Raw genomic sequence first — 14,566 nt, forward strand, 5'->3', positions numbered from 1 at the left:
GTAGAAAAGGTCTCAAAACACAAGATTTATATGGTAAATGGCCTCAAATTGTTTGAAAATGCTCATATATTCACTCAAAAACACTAAATCTTCATATCATATGATAGATCTCCTCATTCTGAACAACTTTGCCTCTGGGACCAATGTTGTCAATAAAGCTGTTAATTAAATATTCAAGATTATTTAAAAAAGTTACTTTGGCATACTTGTGATACGGTTTAAGATGAAAATCAATAAAACCACTGAAGTACAATTCTCTAGACTCTGAAGGTCAATAATTATCAAAAACATGTTGAACAATTGCATTTGGGCAACTATAAACCAGTCATTTTATGATATGTTCTTGTCATAGTGCACACAAAGGCCTATTAATACAAACAGAAAGCCCACAAATGATCAAAACTGTGTAAAATAATGCATAATTTCATTCTAAACAAGCATGCAAAATTTAGGAGAGATTGGGCAACAAAAAAAAAATAACACTATAACAGTTATGTTTAAAAACACAGTGTTGTTGGAGTAAATGCAATTTATAACCACTAGATGGCAGCGGAAGACCACTAATGGGCTCATTCAGTAAAGTTGAACAGTACTGTTGAAATGATTCATGAATTCATGCCAAAACATTAAAAAATTAACTGTTATAACATTTTAAATCTCATTGAGTCAATGTTTTCCATTTTTTCATACAGATATATCAGTTTTTAAAATTTTGCCACATTATGATTACAGTTTAACCTAAAAAATGACATCTAAACTCTTAAAAAGAGAAGACTTGCAATAAGTTTATTATCACCTATCACTTATTTCAAATACCTATATCTGCAACAAAATGTTTGTGCATGTATACGTGAGTCTTTGTGTGTGTGTGTGTGTGTATGTGTGTGTGTGTGTGCATATGCTTATAGAGTATTAATATATTAGTCTAATCATTTACTTTCAGTGTGTGTCTGTCTGTTAGCCTGTTCTCCATTTTGGATGTGTTTAACTGTCATCCATGCATCCAGGTTGGCTCTGACCACCTCAGAGGCCTTAATGTGCTTGAACCCCGGTAAAATGCTGCTTGCAGCTTTAATTATTATTATTCTTCCGCCTTAAAACTGAACGTGCAGCCCAAACCGTAAGGCCTAGAGAGCTGAAATTTGGTCAGATGGTAGTAGTCTTGCTCGCTACTCAGATACAAAGAACCGGCCCAATCGGCCTAACGGGGGCGCTACAGCGCAAAAAACAAAAATTTTGGGCAGTTTTGGCCGTAAATCGTATACCTTTAGCCGTAGACTCAAAAACATGGCATTGTTGCAATCCTTGGGTTAGCCCGAACAAAAGTGCACGGTGCCTTTTTGGGGTCTACGACGCACCGTTTTCTCGCAAAATCGAGCTATATCCGAAACCTACTTTTGCGAACTAGTCCTAGGATTTTCAACCAATCAGAACCAAACCACTTCAGAAATATTCCCTGGACACTCAATATCAATAATTATCAAAAAAAAGTTGAAATTTCAATTCTTACTCGAAACAGTACGCCAAAAAGTGTCTATGCTAACGTTAGCCAAATGCTATTTTAACTATAACTCTTGAACGGAATGAGATATCTTCACCAAACTCGGTATACATATGTACGAGCTCAATCTTTGGTCAAATCAAAAAAAATGCGTATCTCTGCCACTTGGGGGCGCTATAAGATAGAAAAAACACATAAATTGCTATAACTAGGCAACCGTTGGCTTGATCGACTTGAAAATTGGTATGCAATGTCTTGGTCTGATGGGGCACAAGTACCTATGAGGACATTTGCATATCTCAAAAAACATGGCCGCCATTGGCCAAACAATTTTAAGCACCTATTTGAAAGGGTTAACGGATGTTGATCGGAACGAAACTCGCTGGGTACGTTCGACTCATGAACCTTAAGGTCTGTAAGAATTTTGAAAGAAATCAGCCACTAGTTGGCGCTAACGAGTTTTATGGCTCTGTAATCACGTGGTGTTTCACATATCAACACAATATGCATATCATTTGATAGATCTCCTCGTAATGCACAACTTTGCCTCAAGAACCATTGCTGTCAATCAAATCGTTCAATTGTTATTCACAAATATGTTAAAAACCTACTTTTGCGAACTAGTCCTAGGTTTTTTGTCCGATCGGAACCAAACCACTGCAGTAATATTCTGTGGACTCTCTAGATCAATAATTATTAAAAAAATGTTGAATTTTGTCCTTTGCTTAGCTGTAAAGGGATAATTTAGAAAAAGGGGTGTGGCCAAACATACCCCAAAGCCTATAAAACCTAAACGAAAACTCAAAACTTTATGAAACTCAGTGAGAACATGTAACAGGTGACTCTTAACAAGCATGCAAAGTTTCATGGAGATCGAAGCATAGGTGGCGCTATAACAGTACAACAGGTCTCAAAACACAAGATTTATATGGTAAATGGCCTCAAATTGTTTGAAAATGCTCATATATTCACTCAAAAACACTAAATCTTCATATCATATGATAAATCTCCTCATTCTGAACAACTTTGCCTCTGGGACCAATGTTGTCAATAAAGCTGTTAATTAAATGTTCAAGATTATTTAAAAAAGATACTTTGGCATACTTGTGATAGGGTTTAAGATGAAAATCAATAAAACCACTGAAGTACAATTCTCTAGACTCTGAAGGTCAATAATTATCAAAAACATGTTGAACAATTGCATTTGGACAATTATAAACCAGTAATTTTATAATATGTTATTTGCATAGTGTACACAAAGGCCTATTAATACAAACAGAAAGCCCACAAATTATTAAAACTGTGTAAAATAATGCATAATTTCATTCTAAACAAGCACGCAATATTTAAGAGAGATTGGGCAAAAAAAAAATAACAAAACTATAACAGTTATGTTTAAAAACACAGTGTTGCTTGAGTAAATGCAATTTATAACCTCTAGATGGCAGTGGAAGACCACTAATGGGCTCATTCAGTTAAGTTGAACAGTACTGTTGAAATGACTCATGAATTCATCCCAAAACATTAAAAATGTAACTGTTATAACATTTTAAATCTCATTGAGTCAATGTTTTCCATTTTGTTCTTACAGATATATCAGTTTTTACTATTTTGCAACATTGTGATTACAGTTTAACCTGAAAATGACATCTAAACTCTTAAAAAGAGAAGACTTGCAATAAGTTTATTGTCACCTATCAATTATTTCAAATACCTATATCTGCAACAAAATGTTTGTGCATGTATATGTGTGTCTTTCTGTGTGTGTGTGTGTGTGTGTGTGTGTGTGTGTGTGTGTGTGTGTGTGCATATGCTTATAGAGTATACATATATTAGTTAAATCATTTACTTTCAGTGTGTGTGTCTGTCTGTTAGCCTGTTCTCCATTTTGGATGTGTTTAACTGTCATCCATGCATCCAGGTTGGCTCAGACCACCTCAGAGGCCTTAATGTGCTTGAACCCCGGTAAATGCTGCTTGCAGCTTTAATTATTATTATTATTATTAGGGGTTCAAGCACGCAGTGCTGAAACCCTATTGTAATTGTTAGGATTTTTATTATTATTATTATTATTATTATTATTCTTCTGCCCTAGAACTGAACGTGCAGCCCAAACCGTAAGGCCTAGAGAGCTGAAATTTGGACAGATCGTAGAGCTCAATTTGGGGAGAACTTATCAAAGTCTCAGCCCAATCGGCCTAACGGGGGCGCTACAGCGCAAAAAGCAAAAATTTTGGACATTTTTGGCCGTAAATCGTATACCGTTAGCCGTAGACTCAAAAACATGGCATTGTTGCAATCCTTGGGTTAGCCCGAACAAAAGTGAACGGCGCCTTTTTGGGGTCTACGACGCACCGTTTTCTCGCAAAATCGAGCTATATCCGAAACCTACTTTTGCGAACTAGTCCTAGGATTTTCAACCAATCAGAACCAAACCACTTCATAAATATTCCCTGGACACTCAATATCAATAATTATCAAAAAAAAGTTGAAATTTAAATTCTTACGCGAAACAGTACACCAAAAAGCTTCTATGCTAACGTTAGCCAAATGCTATGTTGACTATAACTCTTGAACGGAATGAGATATCTTCACCAAAATTGGTACACATATGTATGAGCTCAATCTTTGGTCAAATAAAAAAAATTGCGCAGCTCTGCCACTTGGGGGCGCAATGAGATTTAAAAAACTCATAAATGGCTATAACTAGGCAACCGTTCGCTCGATCGACTTGAAAATTGGTATGCAGTGTCTTGGTCTGAAGGGGCATAAGTACCTATGAGGACATTTGCATATCTCAAAAAACATGGCCGCCATTGGCCAAACAATTTTAAGCACCTATTTGAAAGGGTTAACGGATGTTGATTGGAACGAAACTCGCTGGGTACGTTCGACTCATGAACCTTAAGGTCTGTAAGAATTTTGAAAGAAATCGGCCACTAGTTGGCGCTAACGAGTTTTATGGCTCTGTAATCACGTGGTGTTTCACATATCAACACAATATGCATATCATTTGATAGATCTCCTCATAATGCACAACTTTGCCTCAAGAACCATTGCTGTCAATGAAATCGTTCAATTGTTATTCACAAATATGTTAAAAACCTACTTTTACGAACTAGTCCTAGGTTTTTTGCCCGATCGGAACCAAACTACTGCAGTAATATTCTGTGGACTCTCTAGATCAATAATTATCAAAAAAATGTTGAATTTTGTACTTTGGTTAGCTGTAAAGGGGCAATATAGAAAAAGGGGTGTGGCCAAACATACCCCAAAGCCTATAAAACCTAAACGAAAACTCAAAACTTTATGAAACTCAGTGAAATCATGTAACAGGTGACTCTTAACAAGCATGCAAAGTTTCATGGACATCAGACCATAGGTGGCGCTATAACAGTAGAAAAGGTCTCAAAACACAAGATTTATATGGTAAATGGCCTCAAATTGTTTGAAAATGTTCATATATTCACTCAAAAACACTAGATCTTCATATCATATGATAAATCTCTTCATTCTGAACAACTTTGCCTCTGGGACCAATGTTGTCAATAAAGCTGTTAATTAAATATTCAAGATTATTTTAAAAAATTACTTTGGCATACTTGTGATACGGTTTAAGATGAAAATCAATAAAACCACTGAAGAACAATTCTCTAGACTCTGAAGGTCAATAATTATCAAAAACATGTTGAACAATTGAATTCGGACAACTATAAACCAGTAATTTTATAATATGTTATTTTTATAGTGTACACAAAGGCCTATTAATACAAACAGAAAGCCCACAAATTATAAAAAATGTGTAAAATAATGCATAATTTCATTCTAAACAAGCATGCCATATTTAAGAAACATTGGGCAAAAAAACACTAAGAGTTATAAAGGATTAACACATTGATGTATGAGAAATTGCCATTTATAACCACTAGATGGCAGCGGAAAACCACTTAATGGGCTCATTCAGCTAACTTAAACAGTACAGTTGAAAAGATGTATAAATTAATGCCTAAACAATAAAAAAACACTCTTACAACATTTCAAATCTCATTGAGTTAAAGTTTTCCATTTTGTTCATTCAGACATATCAGTTTTTAAAATTTTGCCACATTATGATTACAGTGAAACCTGAAAATGACATCTAAAATCTTAAAAACGAGTTTAATCATTTAATTTCAGTGTGTGTGTCTATCTGTTAGCCTATTCTCCATTTTGGATGTGTTTAACGGTCATCCATACGTCCAGGTTGGCTCTGACCACCTAAGATGCCTTAAATGCTTGAACCCCGTAAATGCTGCTTGCAGCTTTAATTAGGGCCCGAGCACCGATGGTGTGAGGACCCTCTTGTATCTGCTTTGTTTTTTATTATTATTATTCTTCTTCTTCTTCTTCTTCTTCTCCCGAATGAATCGCATTTTTGAGGGCTTTAACATGCTCAAAAAGTCATGAAACTTTGCACACGCGTCAAACCTGGTGAAAATTTTCGTCTGATATAGGATTCAGAAGAGGGTGTGGCAAAATGGCTCGACAGCGCCACCTATACCAAGAAAATCAACAGCCTTCCAGCTATGTTTCACGTGCATGCACGAAAATTGGCACACATATGTAACACACCAATACCTACAAAAAAGACTCTTGGAGCGAAATTCTAAACCCTACAGGAAGTCGGTTATTTTTAATATTATGAGCATATTTTGTGTAATTTTGGTCATTTCCATGTGTTGTATTTTAACGAACTCCTCCTAGAGAGTTCTTCAAATCAACACCAAATTTGGTATGCCTAATCTAAAGGCCTTTGCGATGTTAAATTGCGAAGATCCTGACTTTTCGTTGAAGGGCGTGTCCGTGGCGGCCTGGCGAATTTCGATGATTCGCCATGAAAAATGAAGTTGCTATAACTCACACATACAATGACCAATCTGCCCCAAACTTCACATGTTTGATGAGACTCCGAACCTGAACAGATTGACATGCCCATATTCAGTTATAGTCATAGCGCCACCTATTGGCAACAGGAAGTGACATATTTTACGCTGCGACGAACTACTCCTAGAAATTTTATGACATCAATGTCTTTTTTGTGGTCAGTCTAATCTAAAGGCCTGTGCGATGTTCAGTTGTGAAGATCTTGAGTTTTCGTTAAAAGGCTTGTTCATGGCGCCGCGACGAAGTTCGATGTCTCGCCATGCGAATAAAAGATGTTATAACTCAGGCATAAGATGTCCGATCTTCCCCAAACTTCACATGTGTGATAAGAGTCCTGGCCTGAACAGATCTTCAGGCCAATATTCCACCGGGTGTGGCAGAATGGCTCTATAGCGCCACCTATACACTTTCAACGGAGTGCGCCTCGAGCTATGTTTCACGTACATGTACAAAAATTGGTACACACATGTAACACTCCAATACCTACAAAAAAGTCTCTTGGTACGAAATCCGGATCCCAACAGGAAGTCGGTTATTTTGAATTTTCCCTTCAAAATTGCTGTTGTTTTTGCCATTTTCAGGGGTTGTACTTTAACGAACTCCTCCTAGAGATTTATTCAGATCAACACCAAACTTGGTCAGTGTAATCTAAAGCCCTTTGCGATAATAAATTGCGAAGGACTTGAGGTTTCGTTAAAGGGCGGGTCCATGGCGGCCTGACAAATTTCGATGTTTCGCCATGAAAAAGGAAGTTGCTGTAACTCAGACATACAATGTCCAATCTGCCCCAAACTTCACATGTTGGATAAGACTCTTGACCTGAACAGATCTACATGCCAATATTCAGTTATAGTCATAGCGCCACCTATTGGCAACAGGAAGTTACATATTTTACACTGCGACATACTACTCCTAGAAATTTTATGACATCAATGTCTTTTTTGTGGTCAGTCTAATCTAAAGACCTGTGTGATGTTTAGTTGTGAAGATCTTGAGTTTTTGTTAAAAGGTGTGTCCATGGCGCCGTGATGAAGTTCAATGTCTCGCCATGGGAATAAAAGATGTTATAACTCAGGCATAAAATGTCCGATCTTGCCCAAACTTCACTTGTGTGATAAGGGTCCTGGCCTGGACAGATCTGAAGGCCAATATTCCATCGAGTGTGGCAAAATGGCTCAATAGCGCCACCTATACACTTTCAACGGAGTGCGTATACACTTTAAACGGAGTGCGCCTTGAGCTATGTTTCACGTACATGTACAAAAATCGGTACACATATGTAACACACCAATATCTATGAAAAAGTCTCTTGGTACGAAGTCCGAATCCCAACAGGAAGTCAGTTATTTGGAATATTCTCTGCAAAATTAGTGTTGTTTTGGCCATTTTCAGGGGTTGTACTTTAACGAACTCCTCCTAGATATTTATTCAGATCAACACCAAACTTGGTCAGTGTAATATAAAGCCTTTTGCGATCTTAAATTGCGAAGATCTTGAGGTTTTGTTAAAGGGCGTGTCCATGGCGGCCTGACAAATTTCATTGTTTCGCCATGAAATAGGATGTTGTTGTAACTCAGGCATAAAATGTCCAATCCTCCCCAAACCTCACATGTTCGATAAAAGTCCTGCCCTGAACACATCTGAAGGCCAATATTCCATTATAATGATAGCGCCACCTGCTGGCAACAGGAAGATTGGCACATATATGGAATAAACATTGATATATTCTACTTATATTTATGAGTTTAAACGCATATTTCTCACCGTTCACCTATTAACTAAAGCCACTCGCTGCCGGTGAGCCCGGGTGCGAGGGCCCGTTCATCGCTGCTTGCAGCTTTAATTATTATTATTATTATTATTATTCCGCCTTAAAACTGAACGTGCAGCCCAAACCGTAAGGCCTAGAGAGCTGAAATTTGGTCAGATGGTAGTAGTCTTGCTCGCTACTCAGATACAAAGAACCGGCCCAATCGGCCTAACGGGGGCGCTACAGCGCAAAAAACAAAAATTTTGGACAGTTTTGGCCGTAAATCGTATACCTTTAGCCGTAGACTCAAAAACATGGCATTGTTGCAATCCTTGGGTTAGCCCGAACAAAAGTGTACGGCGCCTTTTTGGGGTCTACGACGCACCGTTTTCTCGCAAAATCGAGCTATATCCGAAACCTACTTTTGCGAACTAGTCCTAGGATTTTCAACCAATCAGAACCAAACCACTTCAGAAATATTCCCTGGACACTCAATATCAATAATTATCAAAAAAAAGTTGAAATTTCAATTCTTACTCGAAACAGTACGCCAAAAAGTGTCTATGCTAACGTTAGCCAAATGCTATTTTAACTATAACTCTTGAACGGAATGAGATATCTTCACCAAACTCGGTATACATATGTACGAGCTCAATCTTTGGTCAAATCAAAAAAATTGCGTATCTCTGCCACTTGGGGGCGCTATAAGATAGAAAAAACACATAAATTGCTATAACTAGGCAACCGTTGGCTTGATCGACTTGAAAATTGGTATGCAATGTCTTGGTCTGATGGGGCACAAGTACCTATGAGGACATTTGCATATCTCAAAAAACATGGCCGCCATTGGCCAAACAATTTTAAGCACCTATTTGAAAGGGTTAACGGATGTTGATCGGAACGAAACTCGCTGGGTACGTTCGACTCATGAACCTTAAGGTCTGTAAGAATTTTGAAAGAAATCGGCCACTAGTTGGCGCTAACGAGTTTTATGGCTCTGTAATCACGTGGTGTTTCACATATCAACACAATATGCATATCATTTGATAGATCTCCTCGTAATGCACAACTTTGCCTCAAGAACCATTGCTGTCAATCAAATCGTTCAATTGTTATTCACAAATATGTTAAAAACCTACTTTTGCGAACTAGTCCTAGGTTTTTTGTCCGATCGGAACCAAACCACTGCAGTAATATTCTGTGGACTCTCTAGATCAATAATTATTAAAAAAATGTTGAATTTTGTCCTTTGGTTAGCTGTAACGGGGTAATTTAGAAAAAGGGGTGTGGCCAAACATACCCCAAAGCCTATAAAACCTAAACGAAAACTCAAAACTTTATGAAACTCAGTGAAATCATGTGACAGATGACTCTTAACAAGCATGCAAAGTTTCATGGAGATCAGACCATAGGTGGCGCTATAACAGTAGAAAAGGTCTCAAAACACAAGATTTATATGGTAAATGGCCTCAAATTGTTTGAAAATGTTCATATATTCACTCAAAAACACTAAATCTTTATATCATATGATAAATCTCCTCATTCTGAACAACTTTGCCTCTGGGACCAATGTTGTCAATAAAGCTGTTAATTAAACATTCAAGATTATTTTAAAAAGTTACTTTGGCATACTTGTGATACGGTTTAAGCTGAAAATCAATAAAACCACTGAAGTACAATTCTCTAGACTCTGAAGGTCAATAATTATCAAAAACATGTTGAACAATTGCATTTGGGCAACTATAAACCAGTCATTTTATAATATGTTATTTTCATAGTGCACACAAAGGCCTATTAATACAAACAGAAAGCCCACAAATTATCAAAACTGTGTAAATAATGCATAATTTCATTCTAAACAAGCATGCAAAATTTAAGAGAGATTGGGCAAAAAAAAATAACACTATAACAGTTATGTTTGAAAACACAGTGTTGTTAGAGTAAATGCAATTTATAACCACTAGATGGCAGCGGAAGACCACTAATGGGCTCATTCAGTAAAGTTGAACAGTACTGTTGAAAGGATTCATGAATTCATGCCAAAACATTAAAAAATGAACTGTTATAACATTTTAAATCTCATTGAGTCAATGTTTTCCATTTTGATCATACAGATATATCAGTTTTTAAAATTTTGCCACATTATGATTACAGTTTAACCTGAAAATGACATCTAAACTCTTAAAAAGAAAAGACTTGCAATAAGTTTATTATCACCTATCACTTATTTCAAATACCTATATCTGCAACAAAATGTTTGTGCATGTATATGTGTGTCTTTGTGTGTGTGTGTGTGTGTGTGTGTGTGTGTGAGAGAGCATATGCTTATAGAGTATACATATATTAGTCTAATCATTTACTTTCAGTGTGTGTGTCTGTCTGTTAGCCTGTTCTCCATTTTGGATGTGTTTAACTGTCATCCATGCATCCAGGTTGGCTCAGACCACCTCAGAGGCCTTAATGTGCTTGAACCCCGGTAAATGCTGCTTGCAGCTTTAATTATTATTAGGGGTTCAAGCACGCAGTGCTGAAACCCTATTGTATTTGTTAGGATTTTTATTATTATTATTAGGGGTTCAAGCACGCAGTGCTGAAACCCTATTGTATTTGTTAGGATTTTTATTATTATTATTATTAGGGGTTCAAGCACGCAGTGCTGAAACCCTATTGTAATTGTTAGGATTTTTATTAGGGGTTCAAGCACGCAGTGCTGAAACCCTATTGTAATTGTTAGGATTTTTATTATTATTATTATTATTATTCTTCCGCCTTAAAACTGAACGTGCAGCCCAAACCGTAAGGCCTAGAGAGCTGAAACTTGGTCAGATCGTAGTAGTCTTGCTCGCTACTCAGATACAAAGAACCGGCCCAATCGGCCTAACGGGGGCGCTACAGCGCAAAAAACAAAAATTTTGGACATTTTTGGCCGTAAAGTGTAAACCGTTAGCCATAGACTCAAAAATATGGCATTGTTGCAATCCTTGGGTTAACCCGAACAAAAGTGCACGGCGCCTTTTTGGGGTCTACAACGCACCGTTTTCTCGCAAAATCGAGCTATATCCGAAACCTACTTTTGCGAACTAGTCCTAGGATTTTCAACCAATCAGAACCAAACCACTTCATAAATATTCCCTGGACACTCAATATCAATAATTATCAAAAAAAAGTTGAAATTTCAATTCATACGCGTAACAGTACACCAAAAAGCGTCTATGCTAACGTTAGCCAAATGCTATTTTAACTATAACTCTTGAACGGAATGAGATATCTTCACCAAACTCGGTATACATATGTATGAGCTCAATCTTTGGTCAAATAAAAAAAATTGCGCATCTCTGCCACTTGGGGGCGCTATAAGATAGAAAAAACACATAAAAGGCTATAACTAGGCAACCGTTGGCTCGATCGACTTGAAAATTGGTATGCAATGTCTTGGTCTGAAGGGGCACAAGTACCTATGAGGACATTTGCATATCTCAAAAAAACATGGCCGCCATTGGCCAAAAAATTTTAAGCACCTATTTGAAAGGGTTAACGGATGTTGATCGGAACGAAACTCGCTGGGTACGTTCGACTCATGAACCTTAAGGTCTGTAAGAATTTTGAAAGAAATCGGCCACTAGTTGGCGCTAACGAGTTTTATGGCTCTGCAATCACGTGGTGTTTCACATATCAACACAATATGCATATCATTTGATAGATCTCCTCATAATGCACAACTTTGCCTCAAGAACCATTGCTGTCAATCAAATCGTTCAATTGTTATTCACAAATATGTTAAAAACCTACTTTTGCGAACTAGTCCTAGGTTTTTTGTCCGATCGGAACCAAACCACTGCAGTAATATTCTGTGGACTCTCTAGATCAATAATTATTAAAAAAATGTTGAATTTTGTCCTTTGGTTAGCTGTAACCGGGTAATTTATAAAAAGGGGTGTGGCCAAACATACCCCAAAGCCTATAAAACCTAAAGGAAAACTCAAAACTGTATGAAACTCAGTGAAATCATGTAACAGGTGACTCTTAACAAGCATGCAAAGTTTCATGGAGATCAGACCATAGGTGGCGCTATAACAGTAGAAAAGGTCTCAAAACACAAGATTTATATGGTAAATGGCCCCAAATTGTTTGAAAATGTTCATATATTCACTCAAAAACACTAAATCTTCATATCATATGATAGATCTCCTCATTCTGAACAACTTTGCCTCTGGGACCAATGTTGTCAATAAAGCTGTTAATTAAATATTCAAGATTATTTTAAAAAGTTACTTTGGCATACTTGTGATACGGTTTAAGATGAAAATCAATAAAACCAATTAAGTACAATTCTCTAGACTCTGAAGGTCAATAATTATCAAAAAATATTGAACAATTGTATTTGAACAACTATAAACCAGTTATTTTAAAATACGTTCTTTACGTAGTGTACCCAAAGACCTGTTAATACAAACAGAAAGCCACACATTATCAAAACTGTGTAAAACAATGCATAATTTCATTCTAAACAAGCATGCAAAATTTAAGAGAGATTGGGCAAAAAAAAAAAAAAAAAAAAACACTATAACAGTTATGTTTAAAAACAGTGTTGCTTGAGTAAATGCAATTTATAACCTCTAGATGGCAGTGGAAGACCACTAATGGGCTCATTCAGTTAAGTTGAACAGTACTGTTGAAAGGATTCATGAATTCATCCCAAAACATTAAAAATGTAACTGTTATAACATTTTAAATCTCATTGAGTCAATGTTTTCCATTTTGTTCTTACAGATATATCAGTTTTTACTATTTTGCCACATTGTGATTACAGTTTAACCTGAAAATGACATCTAAACTCTTAAAAAGAGAAGACTTGCAATAAGTTTATTGTCACCTATCACTTATTTCAAATACCTATATCTGCAACAAAATGTTTGTGCATGTATATGTGTGTCTTTCTGTGTGTCTGTGTGTGTGCATATGCTTATAGAGTATACATATATTAGTCTAATCATTTACTTTCAGTGTGTGTGTCTGTCTGTTAGCCTGTTCTCCATTTTGGATGTGTTTAACTGTCATCCATGCATCCAGGTTGGCTCAGACCACCTCAGAGGCCTTAATGTGCTTGAACCCCGGTAAATGCTGCTTGCAGCTTTAATTATTATTAGGGGTTCAAGCACGCAGTGCTGAAACCCTATTGTATTTGTTAGGATTTTTATTATTATTATTAGGGGTTCAAGCACGCAGTGCTGAAACCCTATTGTATTTGTTAGGATTTTTATTATTATTATTATTAGGGGTTCAAGCACGCAGTGCTGAAACCCTATTGTAATTGTTAGGATTTTTATTAGGGGTTCAAGCACGCAGTGCTGAAACCCTATTGTAATTGTTAGGATTTTTATTATTATTATTATTATTATTCTTCCGCCTTAAAACTGAACGTGCAGCCCAAACCGTAAGGCCTAGAGAGCTGAAACTTGGTCAGATCGTAGTAGTCTTGCTCGCTACTCAGATACAAAGAACCGGCCCAATCGGCCTAACGGGGGCGCTACAGCGCAAAAAACAAAAATTTTGGACATTTTTGGCCGTAAAGTGTAAACCGTTAGCCATAGACTCAAAAATATGGCATTGTTGCAATCCTTGGGTTAACCCGAACAAAAGTGCACGGCGCCTTTTTGGGGTCTACAACGCACCGTTTTCTCGCAAAATCGAGCTATATCCGAAACCTACTTTTGCGAACTAGTCCTAGGATTTTCAACCAATCAGAACCAAACCACTTCATAAATATTCCCTGGACACTCAATATCAATAATTATCAAAAAAAAGTTGAAATTTCAATTCATACGCGTAACAGTACACCAAAAAGCGTCTATGCTAACGTTAGCCAAATGCTATTTTAACTATAACTCTTGAACGGAATGAGATATCTTCACCAAACTCGGTATACATATGTATGAGCTCAATCTTTGGTCAAATAAAAAAAATTGCGCATCTCTGCCACTTGGGGGCGCTATAAGATAGAAAAAACACATAAAAGGCTATAACTAGGCAACCGTTGGCTCGATCGACTTGAAAATTGGTATGCAATGTCTTGGTCTGAAGGGGCACAAGTACCTATGAGGACATTTGCATATCTCAAAAAAACATGGCCGCCATTGGCCAAAAAATTTTAAGCACCTATTTGAAAGGGTTAACGGATGTTGATCGGAACGAAACTCGCTGGGTACGTTCGACTCATGAACCTTAAGGTCTGTAAGAATTTTGAAAGAAATCGGCCACTAGTTGGCGCTAACGAGTTTTATGGCTCTGCAATCACGTGGTGTTTCACATATCAACACAATATGCATATCATTTGATAGATCTCCTCATAATGCACAACTTTGCCTCAAGAACCATTGCTGTCAATCAAATCG

Source organism: Carassius gibelio, chromosome B17, assembly GCF_023724105.1.
Source record: "Carassius gibelio isolate Cgi1373 ecotype wild population from Czech Republic chromosome B17, carGib1.2-hapl.c, whole genome shotgun sequence".
NCBI classification, from domain to species: domain Eukaryota; kingdom Metazoa; phylum Chordata; class Actinopteri; order Cypriniformes; family Cyprinidae; genus Carassius; species Carassius gibelio.